Below are 20,895 nucleotides of genomic sequence, written 5' to 3'. Positions count from 1 at the left end.
TCAAATGGACATGTGATCACAGATGCGTTAGTTGCACTTTGTCTCAGAATTATTGCATTTTCATTCATATAATTGAGGAGAACACTTAATATTTTTGTAAGAGGAGCATTCTCATTTATGTGACTGGTATGGGTCTGATGGGGTACAGACAAACCTTATTGCAAATTTCATTTTTAAGAATGTTTGATACTTTTTCATTAGATTGTTGGACCATATTTTAGTTTGGCTTGTAGAACCAGCAAATAGATAATCGAGACAAGATTTAATGAAAGATTTCTTGGAAAAATGTAGCCAGGGTGCAAAGGAGTGAATTATAATAAGACACTAGGGGCCTGATTACGAGGAAGGCGGTAGGGGGTTAACGGGGCCGGTAGAGCTGCCGGCCCCATTAACCCCCTACCGCCTCATTACGAGGTCTGCTCGCGGGACCCGCTAAGAATGCCTGGTTTTACCAGACGTACTTAGCGGGTCCCACGAGCGGTCCAGCATGCTAGCAACGGGCCCGTCATTAACGGGCCCGTTGGTAGCATGCTCCCCATTCTCATTTGAGCCCTTTGGGGGCTCATATGGGAATGGGGATGGACCAGGTCCGGGTTCCCTGAATGGGGAAATACTGGGCCCTCCAAGGTCGGAATGGCCCGGTATTTCCCCATTCAGGGAACCCGGACCCTTTACCCGGAATGGGGGTAGCCATGCCGCAAAAAGCGGCATGGCTTACTCCTTCCTCGTAATGAGGCCCTATCCCTGAATGTGCATATACTGCCAAATCCATCAAAACATTCTGCCGGAATTTGTAGGAAAGTGCAAGAAAGCCTGCTTTCCCTGTGATGAAAACAAAAGTCATTCAAGTAGGCTTATTAATGCTCATCCTTTTTGCATAGACTTGCATAATAGCTTTGCAGTTGTTAAGGATTTGAATCAGGCAATACACCCTAGTCTCAGCCGCGTATGCAGTGCACAAATGAAATACTTATTTTATTGTGTCTATAGGTTCAATATTCTGAGTGATATACCACTCATATCACACCCCTTCTCCAAATACCCTCAGGTCACAATGGACCAGGAATCAGGCTGGTTGGTAAAGGTAATATTTATTTATTTATTTAAAATTCAAATCAAACATGTTTTAATATATGGGGCAGCAATCACCAATGTGGTGACAATACAAGTAGGAAAGTAGGTAAGGCAGTGAATTCACTTATAGCAATACAAAATATAAAACACATAGAAAATAACAGTTTTGGCTTGTTTGAAAGATAGCGCTTAAGTTAAGATTTCCCCCTGCAAATTTCTCAACTCACAAATAAGCAATTCTACACAGATGTAAGGGAGCAGCAGGTATTCAGGAATACAGAACAGTGTACATAATTTAAAGATATCCTTCCCTCCCCAAACAATAGAGAAAAATGGTTTGGAAATATTACACTTTTAAAATGACATTTGAAAAATGGCTGCGCACAACAATGAAAAGTGGGCAAAAATCCCTAAACCAATATACATTCCTATGGGAGCAACACTGAAAAGATGCTAACAATCATAAGATATAGTATGAACAAAATTACACACTTTGAATCTTAATGGAAGTTTGGAAATAATTGAAATTGAAATCACATGTGTTTTTTTCAAGAAAAACGGGTGAAATACACTATTTTGGGATGTGGTTCTTATGGTGGGATGTAGCTACAGGTCTTATGTTTAAGTCAGAGTTGAAATGAAGTATGTAGCTATTAAATTGAGGAAGTTATGCAAGGTTGAATGAGAGGCATTTTTAGAAAAATCAGGCAGTGGAAACAGAAAAGAAAACTCAGTTTGGACAAGAAAATATTTACTATAGTTTACTATGACTAGAGCATTCCGGCTCTGGAGTTGATTCATGACTTCAACACCAAATCCCCCGTGTCCTCTCCGGGCGGAACCAGTCGTATCACTCGAAGTAGGATGGATGGGTTAAGATTTACACAAGATGGAAATGACTAAAGAAATGGCGCTTAGCAAGATAAATCAAAGACAGGACTGCAATAAGGATTCTGACAATATTATAGATTCTTAAGGTAAAGACAGGATGGATTATAGATTGGGATAGGAAAAGGTAAGATATGCTATGGTTTACTTTGATTCCTATTTATACTTACAGTCCACTTTAATTTAAGGTTTTGGACAGTCAAGGGTTCAGGTCATCACAGATCGGGTCTAAGGACAGCAGGGCACTTCTGGCGGAATTAGGTCAGCTGGGCGGTTCTGATCACATGGACTGGCACGTCGGACTGGATTGGCCCTTCTGGTTGCTGGACGCTGTAGATCATTGGAATGGCGAGTTTGGAGCAGGCAAGCATTAATGGTAGCAAGCCAGACTGGATCAAAATTGCTTCTGGGCCTAGCTGAAAAAGGAGTTCAGCAATGCAGAGGCCTTGGCTTTGCAAAGAAATCTGAAATCAGGAACAAGATGGAGAATTCAGGAACAGGGCGCCACGCGGAAATCAGGATGGAGTCCGGAATCAGTGTGTCATGTGTGTTGTGAGGTTCCCTTATTTATCATGCCAAATGACATCACTCAAGTTTATGGTAAGGGCAGACTTACTACCCACACCCACAATGCTGTGATTGGTGAAAGGCACAGTTTCCGCCTTGATTTTTGCTGGTTCAAGGACAGAAAGGGCTGTCATGTTTTACAATATAGTCTGGAAACCTCTGATAGCTATTGGGACCAAAATCTAACTTTTCCCACAAATACATACTTATATAATTATGCCCTCTAAGAAAATCGGATACATAAATTACATATTTCGTGGGTCACATTTATATCCAACTCCCAAGTCGGTGAGACCTGGTTTTGTCTTTCTATTGAATTTTAGCAATTTTAACCATGAAAGGTTTGTCCTAACATTTCCTAATTTGGTACATATATGCACAATCACCCCTAGAACATGGGTACACAATATTAGATTTGCAGCAGTAATAGTTTCTGCGCACTTGGTCATTCTTCATAACTTCTGTTCCTTACGCAGTAAGAAATCCTACCAAGTTTTCAAATGGCTAGCCTAAATTCAGATTCATATGTATGCTCTTTTGACTTGTGTACTTATTATTGCTGCCACATTAAATGTCTTGAAGTTCAGTATTAAAATAAGCATTTTAAACTGAAAAATCACATGTCGTTTTCTTCCTTCCCAAGTGTCAGCAAATCGAAGTCTTTTGAAGTTCAATGAGCAGCCTCTTCCTGGAGAGTGGAGAATCCTGCCCTACCCCTTTGGAAGGATGAGTGTCCAAGCCTGCTATTGTCTTTGCCTGGGGCCCAGACGAATGTCTAATGAGGTCCTTTGTCATGAGTATGCAAGGCCCCCCCAACAGCAATTAGCTTTTCCTCCCAGCAGTGAAGTGTCAATCTTTCCCAGGCTAAGGACTGTCAGAGCAGAATTTTTTTTTCCAATAGTTAATTAACTGAAGACTGGGTTTAACTTTGAGTTTCACCTAAATCTTTCATTTAAACATATAAAATGAACACAGTCTATAGGTGGATTTTTACATTAGCAATCCTTTGACATTCTTAAAGAATTAGACCTTTCAACAAAAACATGCCTTCACAACAGGCCATGTTGCACTTCATTCATGAAAAAGCACATTAAGCTGAGTTCTTTAAATCTGATTTTCCTCTGCAGCACATACATCTTTTATTCATTACCAGTTCTTCTATTGAATGCTGGGATTGTTTGCAGTCTGATTACATGTATCCTGCCTTTGTTTAAAGTTTCTCTCTGCACAGCTGATTCTGTTACTTGTTGCAAAGTTTAGCTGCGTTTTTCCTGTGGAAAGTGTAAACAAGGGTTCCTGGGTTGCTTTTTCATTAGATACATTTTATAGAGCTGTCAGTCAATGGGGTCCGGTTCCTCTGAGCCACACTGGATGATCCTGGGCATTGCAGTACCCTTTTAATCTCAATGATTCAATGGAAAGGAATGGATCTAGCGCCAAAAACAGCACTTTTTAAGGTTGCAACGCTAAGATTTTAAAAGGCATTTTCAGTTTTCAGCACAATTCTGCTGCTTTGCTCTATTTTGAATGTAGCAGAGCCCACTGGCATGTTCCTGCAGTGAGAACTCCGTTTCCACCCCCCCTGACTGTGTGTGGCAGGGTGTGCAGCCTTTTTCTGGTTGCGAACCAAACACAGTTTTGAAGATTTTGGCACGCACAGGAGTCAGCGCATCCATTTCGGGCTGTTTATTTCACCATTTGTAAAGTGAAGCACTGGGGCACATTGGAATGGGTCCAAATATCCCACAACCCCCCCCCCCGACTTCGGCTTGACTTCCAGTTGTGGGGAAGTCGGGCACATAGGATTTTTCTTTCTTCTCGTGAAGAACACAGGTTTCTTCAGGTGTAAGTTCTTCTTCCATCAGCGAATGATGCGACGCTCTTTCCTCGCCGACTCTGATTGGAATAGGAACGATACCCCCGTCTTCTCTCATGCTTTATTTTCCGGTGTGGAGCGACACTCTGGATTTCTCTGGTTTTTCCTCCCAGGTCCCCGAAGAGGTCCTCCTTGGTTGTTAGGTATACCCCATGCTAATCTATAAAACAGAGCACAACCCAGTTATGAAAATGTTCCCACTACTGCCCTCCAATAGGGATGACAGCCATGCGATATACATATGCATTCCATGACAATTTACAATATTCCCCGCATGTATTCAATGACCATTTAAAATATTCCTATGTTTCAGAATTCTCTCCCTCTGGGTTTTCTGTAGGCACCTCTATTTGCCGCAAAGTATGCCCAGGGTGGCAACTCTTCAGCTGATTGTTGTGGACCCACTTTTCTTTTTCTGTCAAGTCACCCTTGGGGATGCAGATTCTGTAGGCAACTGGTGAGATTTTGTCCACAATTTCAAAAGGTCCCCGCCAGCTAGGCAAAAATGTGCGCTCTTTAGCTTGGTTCCTTTGGAAATTGTACAAGTAGAGCCTGTCTCCTACTTGATATTCCTTTTTGGTTGTCTTAAGGTCATAGTGGGTCTTCATGCTGTCTGCAGATCTTTCTAGATTCAGCTGAGCATACGCAAAAGCATGTTGAAGGTGTTTTCTCAGATTCTCAACATACTCGTGAGTTGCGGAGGCATTTATCAATGTCTGCTCTTGGGTTCTAAAGAACAGATGCTGGGGTAGCACCATCCTTCGTCCAGTCATCAGCTCAAATGGAGACATTTTAGTTGCAGAAGAAGGGATAGCTCTGATGGCCATCAGTACAAGGGGTAATCGAATATCCCAACTTGGCACAGAGTCTACCACAAACATTTTTAATATGATCACAATGGTTTTATTGTACCTCTCAACTCCTCCACTAGAGGACCGCCGGTATGCAATGTGTAGTTTCCTTTTAACCCCAAGTATCTCCCACATCTTTGTCATCACCTCGCTGGTGAAGTGACTACCTCTGTCTGACTCAATCCTTTGGGGTAGTACAAAACAGGAGAATATGTGATTATCAGGGCAGCTGCTGTTTCTGCCTTGCAATTTGGGGCCGGCAGACATTCCACCCACTTGGTAAACAAGCATGTTACAGTTAACATGTACTTGTTACCCCTAGAGGAGCGAATCATGGGCCCGATTAAATCTACTTGTAAATCTGACCAAGGCAGTGCCATCCCCCTCTTTTGGAGGGGAGGACGGTGTGTAAGTGATGTTGGCTGAAATTGTGCACACACAAGACACCCCTTCAAGTATTGGTCGAGGTCCTGCCCCGTGTGTGGCCAGTATGCAACCTCTCGCAAGATTTCTAATTTAGTGTGAAACCCCAGATGACCGGCTGTGGCTGCATCATGGGCGTGACTTAGCATCAGGCTTCGGAATGAGGTAGGGACCACCCACTGGTCACAGCCAGATATGGATCTCCTCACCAACAAACCGTCTTGGATTCGGAACATTTTTGGACATTTCAGCAACAATTTGAGGTCCTCTTTCCCAATGCAATCAGTACGCGTCATGGGAAAGTTCTGAGGGTCCTCAATGGGTTGATAAAACTTACCAATGATTGGAACCCCTTTGTGAGCAGTGATTAAATCAGCATCTAGGGTCTCCTTACTCCACTGGGCAGTTGAGAGTTCATTGTGAGCATTTGTCTAGGACCTAGTGATAGCAGTGACCTGGATTTCTCCCAACAGGGATTCGATCTCAAGGAAATCCCCTTGGATGGCTCCGGTTTTGGCCAGATGATCAGCTAAGTTATTTCCAGTTTTGTCTGGTTCCTCTACTTTGGAATGACCCTTGATCTTTTTCCAGTAGATGGTCATCCCACAAGAGGTGACCAGATCATCAATATTTTGTATTAGCTTGCCATGTTTGAGTGGTTGGTTGTTAACACATAGCATGCCTCTGGTTTTCCAATTAACCAGGTGCTCCACGAACCCGTTCCAGACATAATCTGAATCAGTGATTATGACCAATTTGTGGAGTTGGTGTTGGACAGCAGTGAGGATGGCTTGATGAATCAGCTCTACTGCCTGACTACTACGGGGTCCGATTTTGTACCCAGCGGAGGGTTGCGGGCATCATTCACCCAGGCATTCCCCACGCCGGCCACTAGTTCCTTTTCCTCGTTGTTGTCAACATGGTAGGATCACCCATCCACATAGACATTGGGCTTTCCCTCGCACTTGTCTTCTTCATAGACTTTGTGCGGGGAATTCAGGTACGCCTCCATGTTGTCCTGGATTTTAAGACTTTCGTCCTCAAGACAGTTTTCTCTGGCACAATCATGCAAGTCAGCCAGAACTTGTGCGAGGGGACTCTTCTTGTTTTGGCCATATTTGACTTCCACAGGAAAGCCTTGCATTGCCAGGATCCAGGAAGTAATTCTGGAATTACTCACATTTCCGGCCCGGATTCTGTCACTTTGAAGGTATTGCAGAGGCTGGTGTGGAGCCTCCACTATGATGGGTTCCCCCTGGATGAACGGGTGGTCATTTCTAAATGCCCACACCGTTGCCAGGAGTGCCTTCGCACAATCATTGAATCTTTCTTCCACAGAGGATAAAGTCTTGCTTGCATAGGAGATGACTTTATTGACCTTGTCAGGCTTTTGGTATAATACTGCGGTCAAGCATGTATTTGAGAACCCTGTCTCCAAGAAGAACTCCTTGTTTTTGACAGGTTAAGCTAGGCAAGGCACTTGTGAGAGGCTTCTTTTGAGTTGCTTTACTGCCTCAGCTTGTTCTGGACCCCACTCCCACTTGACTGCCCCTTCAACAGATGGATCAGGGGTCTTGTGATCTCTGCATAATCCTCAATGAACCTTCTACTGCAATTAGTCAGTCCAAGGAGGCTCCTTAGCTCACACAGAGTTGTGGGGTCTTCTAGTTTCAGGAGTGCTTCCACTTTCTTTACCTGGGGACAGAGATACTCAGGAGTTATCCCATGCCCCAAGAAATTGACACGGACATGAGTCCTGCACCACTGTGCCTTTTGGAAAGATAGTTTTGCTCCGGCAACTCTCAACTGTGTCAGAACATAACAGATTTCCGCTATGTGTTCCTCCATAGTTGAGCTTTTGATCAGAACATCATCTACATAGGCCAGGTTACCCCTTTCACCCATGTCGGGCATGGCCTTATGCAAAAAGATATTAAATTCATTGCCGGAGTTGATGTATCCGAAGGGAGACCGGGTCCAAGTGTACTGCTGCCCCCCGAAGGTAAAGGCCAGCTTGTATTGGTCCTCCCTACTGACAGGTACAGTCCAGTACCCATTGGTCAGGTCAATGGCAGTGTATACCTTTGACCCCTGGATCTGGGCCAGCCCTTGGTCAATGTAGGGAAGAGGCCATCGGGAAGTGTGGACCCATTTGTTTAGCTCCCTTAGGTCAGCACAGAGTCTCCACTGACCGTTTGGTTTCAAAATCCCCAGCATCGGATTATTGAAGGTGCTGTGGACTGGACGAGTTATCCCACGGGACTCAAGGTTTTTAATTATTTCTGTAAGGGACTCCATAGATGTGAGAGGCAAGCAATATTGCTTCACAAACACTGGAGTCATGCCAGGGTCCGTGGAAATTGTTGTTGTATGGATTTCGGTGCGACCACAGTCATGTGAGTCCACCGCAAAGAGATCTTGAAAATCTAAGAAAACTTGTTTCAATTTTTGCTTTTGCTCAAGAGTCTCACAGGCATCAGCTAGGTTGACTCTCTCTTCAACCATCTGCCTGAAGCCCGGAAAGACTTCTGGTTTGGCTATCTCAGCGGCCTCCTCCAGAAGGGTGGAGAAGTCCATGGTTAAAGTACTGACTTGGACTGATGGCTTCAGGTGGGGAAGGCAGTCCTGGTGAACTTGAAAGATCACCTCATCCCTCCTGAAGTCACAGGTCACCTCTTCCTTACCATAAGGGCAGGAAGCGTACACCAGGAGATTCCCCCCATGCCGGGTGAAGATCATGTCTGGTGTTGTTTCATTGTCGCTAACGCTGTCAAAACAGTCATTGGGGATTGGTCCTACCAGTTCATTACCTAAATCTGTGGAAAAATGTTGGTCATCAACCGCCATTCCAATAATGGTGCCTGCGCCCAGAGTGATACTCCTAAGGTCGCTATTATCCACCACTATTGGAATGGTGTTGTGTTCTGTATTGACTAGTGGTGTTGGGTTTAACCCCAACCCTTTCTGTTGGAAATGGGCATTGAGGTGAACTTATGCATCAGGATTTTGCAGTTTCTGTCCTCTTTCAATTTTTATTTTAAGTGTGAATTGTCGGGTCCATTCTGGGATGGTGACTTCCTCTCCAATCTGCACTTCAACTGCATATGGCAGCAATTGAGCTGACCGAAATGCTTTCTCTGGGTCATCAAAGTCCATGGGATTACCCGCTAATCGGGACCAGGCTTTGAAGTTTATTAGGTCCAAACTAATGGCAAAGCGATTGAGAATATCACTGCCTAAATAAAATGCAGCAGGGACATCTCGCAAGACCCAACAATTATGGACAATGCTCTTGTTGCCTATAGAAATTTGAGCATACACCTGCTAGGCAGGAGATGTTTGTAATTTGGTGTTTCCAGGCCCATTTCCCATTTGTCTATTAATTTAAATGTGGGAATGGCTGGATCTTTTGGGAGATTCCGGAACATGGCCTCGCTGATGAAGCTCTTACCATTGTTCACGCACACTCAGGCGAGAACAGAGTCCTTCCCCCCATTTAACTAAATGGGGATAAACTGTTCTCCAATTTTCTGAATGTCAGCCAAGCTTTGAGCTTGTTTCTCATTATTTTGGACTATAGAAGTAGGGTTTTCTGATTGTGGATTGGTATAGAATTTCAGAGTATTTCCTTCCAGTGTGGAATGCCACTTGAGACTGGAAGAAAGGTTAATTTTCAGAAATAGAGAGGACTTCCCATCACCAGTTTGTTGTCCTACTGCAATTACTTTCACGTCAGGGATTTGGTTGTTTTGAAAGTGGAATTCAATTTGGTCAGGTTTTTGTTCAACCATGTGGAATGTGCCATTTAAACTAACATGGTTGACGCTGTGTTTTAATTTTATTGGTCAGTTAGGGCCTCATTACACGGTAGGCGGTAAGGGTTTACCGGTACCGGTATTTTACCGGTACCGGTAAATCCTTACCGCCTTAATACGAGGACCCTTTGCGGGTTGGAGAATTTAACGCCTGCTTTTTGCAGGCGTTAAAAACCAACCCGCAAAGGGACCAGGGAGCTAATTACAGTACCGCAATTTGCGGTGCCGTAATTAGCACCTTCCCCATTCCCATTATGCCCTATGGGGCAAAAATGGGAATGGGGAAGGGCAATGGGAGAAGGGGGAATTACCGTCCCACCAACCTTGGAATAGGGCGGTAATTCCCCTTTCCACCAAGGCGGTGCCGGTATTTTACCGGCATGGACCAAGGTGCTAATAGCACCTTGGTCCACCGCTGTCCGTGTAATGAGGCCCTTAGTCTGGGTCCAGAGGACCTTGTTTACACAATCTATTAGGGGAGACAATCTACGCAGGATGTCATTCCCTAGTAAGCATGGTGTTCCCTCTGGAGTCACAACTATGACTGGGTGTTTCACCTTATGTCGCCCAATTTTAATGTCTAAATCTGCAGTACCCTCGACAGGAATTTCATTCCCAATGAAGTTCTGAAGTTGTCCAGGAAGAGGGGTGAGAGGGATTTGGTATCTCTCCCCCCTTCCTGAATTCAGATGATCAAAGGCCCTTTTTGACAGAAGGGTGGTTTAGGATCCAGTGTCCACCAGTGCCAAAAATGTACATTGCCCCTGTATTTAGACCGGGACATAAAATCTTCCCTCCTGTTCCTCAAGGGGGCAAAGATAATGCACATTTCAGGCAAATTGGTGGGTTAATTTCTTTACTCTTGATTCTGACAGAGGGGTAGTTTGAGCAGGACTCTGTTTGGGAGTTTGGGAATCTGTAAAAAAAAAGGTGACAGTTGCATATTGGGGAAGTTTTGGGCTCCCGTGGTTCTGATTCTGGGCTGTCCCCCCAGTCACCAGAACTGGCTTGGGCAAGGTGATTTTCTGGCTTGTCATTCTGGGGTTCAATGATGGGCGGTTTTAACTCAGTCCCCACATTTACCCAGTCTTGATTAAGATCTCTCAGGAGACATTTTTCTTTGGGAGGAGTTCCCCCATCCCTAAAGGGGAAGGTCCTATTCCCAGAGTCCTCTGAGGACCCCTCTCCTCCAAATTGGAAGACTCTAACCTCCTCCTCGAAATGGGTCTTTTTAGGCCCTTTATTTCTCCTGCCCGCCCTCTGTTCCTTAGGTTGCAGACTTTCGGGGGCAGGAGATTTTGGTTCCGGTTCCTGGGTTTCCAGGGGCTTTTCACAAGTGGGGAAGGAAGTTTCCTCTAAGGCTTTACACCCCCTTCCCCCTGTGCCTCCTCCCTTGGAACCGGTGGATTGTCAGGGTGCTCTCCCTATCATTGCTCTGGAGTACCAGACCCTTGATTTGAGGGGTTCTGAGCCGACATGCTCATCCGAGGGTTCTGCTGAGCCCTAAATATGCGACCCAGACCCTTTGACAAGTTCTGAACCTGGCGCTCCAGTTGAGACAACCGCTCTGGCTGGTACAAGGGTCTCTGGTCCATTCTAGGTTGATCACGGGAAGAGTAACTGTCCCTTCTCTCACAATACCCTTGGTTGTGATAGTTCTGGTACCCCTCCACCCTTGGCCTCCCCTCTCCCGGATTGGGCTGTCTAGGCTCAGGAAAGTGGGGAAAGAAAGAAGGGATGCTTTGGGGGTTGATGTTTGACGGGTTCCGGGGAACGAAACTCAACCTGGCATTTGGGGGATTACTGCCCTCCTGGGGAAAGTTAGGAGGGAAGTTTCCTAGGTTGGCACCTACTTGGTTGGATCCTCCCCCCCCCATTCGGCTGGGGGAGTCCACACATAGGCCAGGATGGGTCTATTGCCCTTGTAACGGGGGTGTTTATAATCAGGGGAGTTATGGGTCCCATTTGTGGGGTTACCTCTGAGACTACCTGTTTGGCATTGGCCCGAGGGCCTTCTAGGTCTTTGGTTAGGGGGATTTTGCACGGGAATATTTTTAGACCCCCATCTCCAAATCTAAAATGGGGGCAACCTTCACCATCAGCCACCTTAGCAGCAGCAGGGGTGTTGGTTGGTTTGGAGTTTTTATTTGTACTTTTATTCTCTACCGGTTTCTGCACTTCATAAATGTGAGTTGCCTGTTCAATGACCCAGTCTAGTGATCTCTTCTCATGAAAGTCCCTCACCAGGTAGGTCATGATGTATTTAGGGAGTGCATGAAAGAAGGTATTAATTAACTCCCTACTGTCCGTGCGCACCCTCCTGGTGGTCTGTGCAAAGGCACGTTTAAATTCTTGTACAAATTCTTGTGGGGCCCTGTCTTCCCCACATTGCATATTGTAGGCCGCCTTGTGTGCCTCTTGAGGGTTCCTATGTATGGAACACATTTTAAGATGGCCGCCCTATAGGTGGACCATCTTGAGTGGTTCTGATCCTCCAGCCCCTTAAAGAAGCTGGAGTAATCAGGGGAAAATGTCCACTTGACATATTGAATGTAACTCTGGCTATCTTTGAAATGGAAAGTATCCATCATTTGCTCATTAACTCGAGGTGCTCCCAAACTGAATATTTGGCATTTTTACAGTAGGGAGTTATGACGCTCCTAATGGCCTTGATTTGTTTCAGGGGATCTTTCAGTAGAGCCCTCTTAATTTTGTTGACCTTTTTAATCTTAGTCACCCTTGTCCACTCATCCTCTGACTCAGAGGCACTGTTACCGGAGGTGGCTATCTGATCCTCTAGGCTCTCTCTGATTCTGCGAGCTTGGGAAGGGCTTGCAGAATGTGGGGGCGTAGTTTCTTGAGACCTTGAGACCTATGGGGCTCAGAAGATTCTTCTGACTCTCCATTGCTCCAAGGATTTGCTGAGTACCCCCCCCCCCCCAATGCCCTAGCTGGGAAGAGGTTTTTAAGATACTCTTTGTGGGCATAGTTTCATGGAATTCCCCACCAAATTTTACAGACTGATCCTTTGATAGATGGTATTTTTGAGGATTCAATTCACTGATTCTCCAGTCACTTGAGTCTTCCTGATCGGAGAGGCTAGCCTTAACATTCGGGAATCTGTACAGAGATGCCTGCCCATCCATTTCTGGGAGGCGCTGATTTGTCAGTCCCATGTTTCCCATTCTACTGAAGTCTACCATCCCTGTGGCCCTTGGTTCATATGAGCCAATGGACATGAGGGCGGCAGAATCCATGGTACTGAAGGGGTTAAAGTCCCTGATGACAGGAGTCCTGAGGTTATGCTCAAGGGTTTCTCTGTCCCTTCCTACCTCATCTCTTTCATCCCCTATTCCCTAGTGACATGCCAAAATCTGACTCTTTTGCTCCTCTATTAAGGCCTTACTGGTCTCAATGATTTGCTCTTGCATGGCTATCTGTTTGTAGAGCCTGTCATTCTTTTCACAGAGAGCCTCATTGTCTCTCTGTGCTTCCTGCCTGGATTGGAAATACTGTGCCAATTTTTGCTGCAGGAGACTCACCGCCTGAGTTTTGTCATTATTGGTCTGAGTGTTCTTTGCCAGAGCATCCTCCACCCGCCTGGTGTGCTCTAGTATCTTCTCATATTCAGTTTTAACTTCACTAAACTTCTGAAGGGCCAGCTTTCTTTCCTCTAACTTAGTTTTTAATTGGCTGACTTCCTGGCCTAAGGCGTCCCTCTCCTGACTTTGAGTGCCCCTCTGTTCAGCCAGGTCATCCCTCTTTTTTTTAAAATGCACTAGATTTCTGGCGCTCCTCATCAAATTCCTCTTGAGAGTGGATGTCTTTAATAATTAATTTATTATTTTCCTCTTTCAAGGATTCTAGGCGGTTTTGTAAGGTGACTATCTGTTCTGCACATGCTCTGTTGTAATTTAAATGTTGCTCCAGCTTCTGTTGATTCTGTTTTAAAGAGTAAACCCTTTCCTGATACTCATCTTGCAGTGTCTGTAATTTGGTATCTTGCTCTGCATTCTTTTGCTGTAAGAGAGCCAGATCTTCCTTTAATTTGGTAATATACTGCATAGCCCCTGTTTCTGTTTCTTGGCTCTTCTGGAGCCTTTGTTCTGCAGAGTCCAAATTAGTCTGGATTTTTTGCAGTGCTTCCCCTTGCCAGATCTATGTTGTCTGCAAGCTTTTCCTGTATGATTCCTATGTGGAGGTACAGGTAGGCCGCTATTTTGGCAATTTTACACTGTTCCTCTTTTATTTTTGGGGCCATGTAAAGTTCACTAAGCGCTTGGTGTAATGGACCCTTGTCCTGCCATTTATTCAGGTCTATTGCAGTGACTTGTTCTTTTATTTCCTGCAGCCATACCTGTTCAACCTGTTCTGCCCACTCACCCCTGACAGACAGTGTGTGCAGGAAGTGTTCCCTAGCAAAATTAATTTCCACTGGGGTTGCCATCTCAGAAATATCAATTTCCTTATGGCCTATTTCAGGGTTAATTTACTTTTTCAAACAGGCCTGATTTTTTTTTTAAAGAATTTCTTTTGAGGGGTGCTTGTACAGTGTATCACAGTACGCCAACTCAGCAAGGTGTCTGAACCCTGCAGGCTAGTATGCTGTGTTAGACTGTCACGGGTGGTATTTCAATTCAGAATCGCGGCACAAGCCCCCAAAGCTATAAGGGACTTCAATTAGGCACACACCCAGGTCTCGCCTAGCAATGTAGTGCGCGATGAAACCCTTATTTAATTTTGTCTATAAGTTCAATATTCTGAATGATATACCATTCATATCACACCCTTCTCAAAATACCCCCCGGCCACACTGAACCAGGAATCAGGCTAGTTTGTAAGAGTAAAGATTTATTTATTTATTCAATATTTAAATCACACACGCAATCTTCCTTCCCTAAACAAAAAAGAAAACCGTTTTGCCAAATGACACTTTTAAACTGACAGATGAAAATGGCTTTGTGAAAGACTGCACAAATGTGCAAACATGCTTAAATGGATAGAAATTCTAAGAAAACCAACACTAATCAGATCCTAACATACATGAGCTATAATATAAACAACAATACACACTTGAGATCAGGATGAGATTGAAAAAGCACTTTGAAATGGGGAAATGACACGTGTAAAGTTGGGAATTTTGCAAATTCACAGCAAACTTTTACTATGCGATATTGAAGAAAAACAGGTCAAATACACTGGCATTTTTGCAAAATAGGCGCAAAAATGAAAACAGAAATGCGCTTTTGATAATGACGAATGGGTTTGATTACACTATATTATGACTATGAAAAAGAGAATGCCACATATGGATCTTACAGTCAAGTGATCAGCGTAACCCGTCACGTTGTGGATACTCTACCTCTTCCTGGGATTTACTTTAGTTATTCAAAATCACTAGGGAGTTATGGTTTTGGAACACAGGTGAGACAATCAGAGCAAGAAGGATTCTAACAATACTGGAGTTCTGAATTAAAGATTGGATGGATTGAGATAGGGCTAATACAATGCAGATATACTATGGGTCACTGTTCTTCCTGTTAATACTTACAGAAGAAGTTATTAAATTGGATCATCAGCTTTGGTCAATGAACTGGATCTGGTCTACCGGCAGCAAGTCACCTCTAGCAGGATTGGATCAGCAAGGCGATCCTGGTCAATTTGCATCTCAGACTGGATTTGGATGGGCCCCTTCTGGTTACTGGACACGGTAGATAGCAGGATGCAAGTTTTCAGCGGGCAAGCCTTAATGGTAGCAAGCCAAGCTGAATCAGAATTAAATCCCTTCAAGTTTGGGATGTTTGAAATTGGGTCAGGCTAGCAATAATTTTGCAATGCTAGAGTCTGGATTCTGCAAAGAAATCTGGATCTTTCAAAGAATTCTGGAGTCAGCTACAAGATGAAACATTTCTGCAATAAGGTGCTGCGCAGACATCTGGATGGGTTCTGGAAGCAGTGTGTTCTGGAAGCAGTGTGTCCATGTGTAGTGAAACTCCTATATTTATCCATTACAAAGTTTATGCCATGGGCAGAACTTCAAAACACACCCCCATGGTTGTGAGTGGCTACAGGCATGTGCTTTGTTTTGGTTGGCAGCCTGAACTGTCATGTCCCAGTCCCGGAAGGTATGGCATCGATGGGTTTCTGCTCATCGCAGGTGGTGATTGCCATTTAGAAGCGTCAGGCGCGGACTAGCCTTCCACCAAGATAGCTACTGCATCACAGCGTTTCTATAACAACATGTAGAAGCCTACGTCCTGTGCATTGTTTCGCTCCATGGTACCCGCTGGCGTTCTGGTTCTCCATTGCCGTTCGCCTTCCTTCCTGTAGCAATTTTTTTCGCCTTCCTTACCCGCGGCTGCCCTCGGTCGCCTCTCCTCGTCTTTCTCCTCCTCCATCTGCTTCGGAGACTCCCGGCCTCCTTCACGGGCGCGTCTCCCAGCTGCACTCTCGGTATTTCGGATCTTTTACTCCTCTTGAGTCTTTACCCTTCTCACAGCACACTTTTGGGTTTACCGTGACTTTCCTCCTCTGCCTGTGCACCTGCACGCCCTGCAGCCATCCTGGCACTCCAAATCTAGCAACCTTCTTACTTATTCATTCTATCATCTCAATCATTTTCACTTACCTTTCTCTTGCTTACTATTGAATCCACCTGGCCCGTCTGTCATGATCTCTGCTTCCAAAAGGTCAGGGTTTTCCCAACTCCCTTGGAAGCAGATCCATAACCCAGGTTCCGAGTGCCAACCAGTCCCAATTGGGACCTATTGGACCCAGTCCTGGCGCCAGTGGCACCATGCTCATAAATGTGCCCAGTCCCAGCGCTGGAAGCGCCGGGCTCATAATGCTTGGGTGGACTTACCTGCAGCAGACCATGCTGCTTACTTGCCTGCCAGTTGAGCCTCTGATCCTCTCCTGTTTGGAACTACTTTTCCTGTTGGGTGGGGCTGGAGCCACTCCCTAGATTCAGAACACTGGAACTCTTCTGGAAGGCAGGAACTCTTTTCTTACCAGGAACTCTTTTCTTACTTAGGCGTGGCTGTGGAAGGAGACACCTAAGCACTACAGGAGGCTATTTAAACCACACCCGGTGGATGAATCTTGCTTTGCGTTATTCTGCACCCTCTGCAGCAGAACGCTCATCGTGTCTTCTGCATCCGGTCCTGGGCCTAAGGAAAAAGGCTTACCATCCTGAATCCAGTCTTCAGCAACACCTATAAAGACAAGAAAGAACAGGTTAGCATTCCGGCATCTGAAAGAAAAAGGCTTACCATCCTGAATCCAGTCTTCAGCAACACCTATAAAGACAAGAAAGAACAGGTTAGCATTCCGGCATCTGAAAGGCAAAGGCTTACCTACTCTTCGTGCGCTCCGGAGGTCTTCACACTGCATTCCGGCATCTGAAAGACAAAAGCTTACCAACTCTTCGCACGCTCTGGAGGCCGTCGGCGCTGCATCCCGCATCTGAAAGACAAAACAAGGTGCGTTTAAAGACATTGGGGAACTTTAATACTCACGTGCCATTCCTCCTTTCCACATCTAGCCCAGTGGGTATCCCAGCACCCTGCAGCAGCTCCGAACTTGTACCTGCAAAATAAAGAGACAGTTAGAGCGCATCGTGAAGCTGGCAACAAGCGCTTACTTACGTGCTTCCAGGCGCTTCTATTCATCACACGGGCTCCATCTTCAACTCACTTCAGCCCGTCATCCGCCATCGCCGGAACCCTGCAAAACAAGAGACATCATTATTAAAGACTTTAAAGACATTTGAGCTGCTCGAAACTTACCGTTCGTGCAGTAAACGACGGACAGCAGTCCTCTGAAGTCAAGAGGCCTGCGCTACCTATCCAGTGAAGAAACTGGTTACAGCACCCTGCCCCGAGGCAGATGGAGAGCTTGGCATTCACTTACCTAAGGTGAGAGCGTTAACCTGTGGGGGTCTACAGGAGAGGAGAAGAGGAAAGAGATAGGGACACCCCAATAACCCCGGTTCATTAACCCCGTATTTTCTATCTGCAGACATCTTACTCTGCACGTCAGGCATACAGGGCACAGAGGTCCAGCCCAAAGAGCCAACCGGGTGCTGCACATCACCTTTGAAGATACGGTAGTCGCCCAGTCAAGACCGGCGCCTCTGCGAGAATCAGGTGAGCGTTACACCGTCTAACAATATTGTGGATAGCCGTGGCATACCTCCGCCTGCCTTTCGGAATACCAACCTCTTAATAAGTGGAGTCATCCTCTGGAGCAGCCAGAGTCTATCAGGGGTTTTTGGTGCCGAAGAAGCTTTTCCCCTGAATCTGAGGCAGGCTTTTTGGGGGTCCCTTTTGATTAGGAACTTGTTTCCTGCAAAGTATGCCTCCAGAGGAGCTCATTCTTATCTGCATGATAAGAGGGTAAAAGTCAAGAAGAAGACCAAAAAAGTTTCTTCCCCAAGGAGAGAGACCTCGTAGATAAGAAACACTTCATCGGAAGAGCCAGGTGAGGAGGGGTCACGGAAGAGTTCCATAGACATTTCCAGCCACGGCATGAACAGAGCTGTCATCTTATGACAGGATTTAGGAACTCCCATATGGATTTTTACCAAAAAGACATTCTTTTGCAAAAATGTACATTTCTACCATTATGTACCCTCATAAAATTGGACACATATACTTTATATTCGATTGTCTACATTTCCATTCACTTCCCATCTTTGTGAGAGCTGTATTGGTCATTCTATGGATTTTTATCAATTTTACCCATAAAACTTTGGATTAATCATTTCTAATTTGATACATCTATGGGAGTTTATCAGTGGATCGTGTACATACAATTGCAAGTTTGCCACATGAATAGTTTTGCCACAATCAGAAATTTTTCATAACTTGAATGGTATGAGTTTCCTCAATGTCTTCAAATTACAAGGCTTAAATTAGTTTAATGTCTACCAAGTTTCAGATGTATCCCTCTGTAGGTTGCTCAGTTAAAGAGTTTTAAACTTTAATCAAAAATAAGGATTTCACATCCAAGTCCTCCTGGGTAACTTCCCCTTTTCAGGCAGCAGCTGTCCAGTGCTTTGAAGTTCACTGAGAAACCTCCTCCACATCCTGCCCCTCCTTACAGAGGTCAATGCTCAGCCTTTCCTTTGTTCTTTTGTCAGCCAGCAGATGAATGTCTAATGCGGCCCCATTTTGTGGCTTGTTGGCATTATGCGGGAACCATTAGCAGCCATTAGCCTTCCTGTTCTCAAGGAAGTGTCAAGCGGAGATGTCAGTTTTCCCAGGCCAGGCTGTCAGACCAGAATTAAATAGTGGATTGGCCACAGACTGGGCTCCTTGACATTAAAGTCTTTTCATTTCAAATATAAAATATAAGCAAAGTTTATATTCCTAAGGGCCTAAACATTTTAAAAGAATTAGCCCTTCACAAACATGCTTGAAATAGTGGATTTTGCAATTTCTTCCTAAAAAAACACCTTTAAATGGGTTTGACAGCTAGTTTCCTTAAGCAGCTGTCAGGCAGGGAGGCCTGGATTCTTCTGACTGCCTGGAGAAACCATGATTTCAGCACACTCTCCTTTCCAAAATTCTCTGGGAAAATGACATGGGCATTTTCAGATTAGGCCCTTCTGTGGCCTTGTTTCAGGTGACAGATGACAGCAGTGATTCCTGCTTTTACACCACTTTACCTGTGTATGTGGCAGGACGTGCAGCTCTTTTGGTGGTTTATGAACTCTGCGCAATTTTGCAGATTTATAACAGTAACTCAGGCCCTGCGGTGGTGAGAGGGAAACCTCTGCCTTCTTCGCCTTACTCCTTCGTGTCCCAGCAGCGTGTGGGGCTCCCGGACCTAAAGATAAGTGGCACGCTTGCAATTACTGAATGTTCTGTGTGTTTGTAAAACATTGTGGTTGCACCCTGAAACTTATGATATGTGGAAATACCATACTGGTCTTCTGGTGGTTCAAACTCTAAACACGTGTTAGGACATGAACTATGGGGCAGCGAATCTAGCTGTTATAAGCATGGGTTCTGCATGGTGTAAGGGGAGGGTACGTGTACGGATTCAAACACGCACCATTCCGCAGAACATTATCTAGGGCCTCCACAGACATGGGGCTATTATATTGATTTATGTATGTTTTATGTTCCGCTTTGCTTTGCCTAAAGGGCCATGAGTTGGAAATAGAGTATGAACCAGGAGATCCAAACACTCTAGCAAGTGCCTTCACTCCCATGCATTCTCAAAGACAAGGACACTCTGCAAGGTCAAGTACAAATACTATTTCATGGCAGAAGGCATGAGTGATGACAGATGCTGGGCTAAATGGGTGGTAAGGTAGTTTCATGTCCTATCTCCTTGCACCTGGGCTTATGTGCTGCTAAATGAACCGAATGTTCCAGACATGGCACAAGCGTGCCAACCAATTATATCAGTCCATATAATGAAGGACCTTATACTTTGAAGACCAATGAGAAACTTTGCATCTAATGTTTCCGAAATTATATGTTTTTAGAGGTAGGCATTCGTTGTGCACCTGATAACAGACAGCCAATAACAATCCTATATCCTATAGAAATGTATACTTAGATGTCTCCCTTAACTAATCCAGACCCTTGATAGGTTTTTTCACTATTGCCACGTAGTATGACATCACTATGACGCATTTTGTGAATAAGAACCTCATTTTGTGTGGAGATCATTGAGAGACTGAGCGTACGTCCGTTGACGTTCATTGTAACCGCCCTGTTTTAGATAATTGTTGATAAAACTACATTGCCATCTTCCTGAGTTGGTTCAGTTATTTGGACTCTTGTTCTGGTGTAATCCCGTCCATTCCATGTGAACATTCCTAAGGGCCATAAACTCACTTTCCATATTTCTCATACTTTCTTCTCATTTTCCAGTACACACTTGCACCTGTTTCTTCTTCCTTTTTACTTTTTTACTGTACTGTGCCTCTTGCACACTCTGTCCTCTTTATCGTGCTTACTCGCATCCTTTTCCGCTTTCCGGGTCGCACGCACGGGGCTGTTTTCTGGTCATTTTAGAATTCCCTTCTTTTCTTGTTTCCGCACCTCTAGCGCCTTACACCTTGCTTTCCTTTTTGTCTTCTTTCCGTTCGCAACACTTGCACTAAGCTTTTCTTTATACTTTCTTGCCTTTCATGCTGCTTGCAACAATGTTTCAAATCTGAACCAGCCACCTACACGCTACCGAGTTTCTTTCTTCCTTTTTGCATGAAAGTCACCGGTAAGTGCAGCAATGGCAATCGGTCTTCCTCGAGTTGCTGGGGTCGAGGTCATGTTCTCACCACCTGCCCCTCTGACACTCTTTGGACCGACACACGTCCCAATGGAATTAGCAATTTCTTGAACATGCCCAATGGCCTGCAATCGAATACCTCACTCCGGCTCCT

The 20,895-nt window shown here is 44.9% G+C and overlaps 1 protein-coding gene across 1 annotated transcript in view; it reads right to left on the bottom strand.

Moving 5' to 3' along the window:
* Positions 1–20,895, bottom strand: part of LOC138579826 (ABC transporter F family member 4-like) — a 613,068-nt gene that overhangs the window by 507,973 nt on the left and 84,200 nt on the right. The window lies entirely within an intron of this gene.

Source organism: Ambystoma mexicanum, chromosome 3p, assembly GCF_040938575.1.
Source record: "Ambystoma mexicanum isolate Mex_15411 chromosome 3p, UKY_AmexF1_1, whole genome shotgun sequence".
NCBI lineage: Eukaryota > Metazoa > Chordata > Amphibia > Caudata > Ambystomatidae > Ambystoma > Ambystoma mexicanum.
The sequence above is the reverse complement of the archived record's forward strand: the minus strand, read 5'-3'. Positions and strand labels throughout refer to the sequence as shown.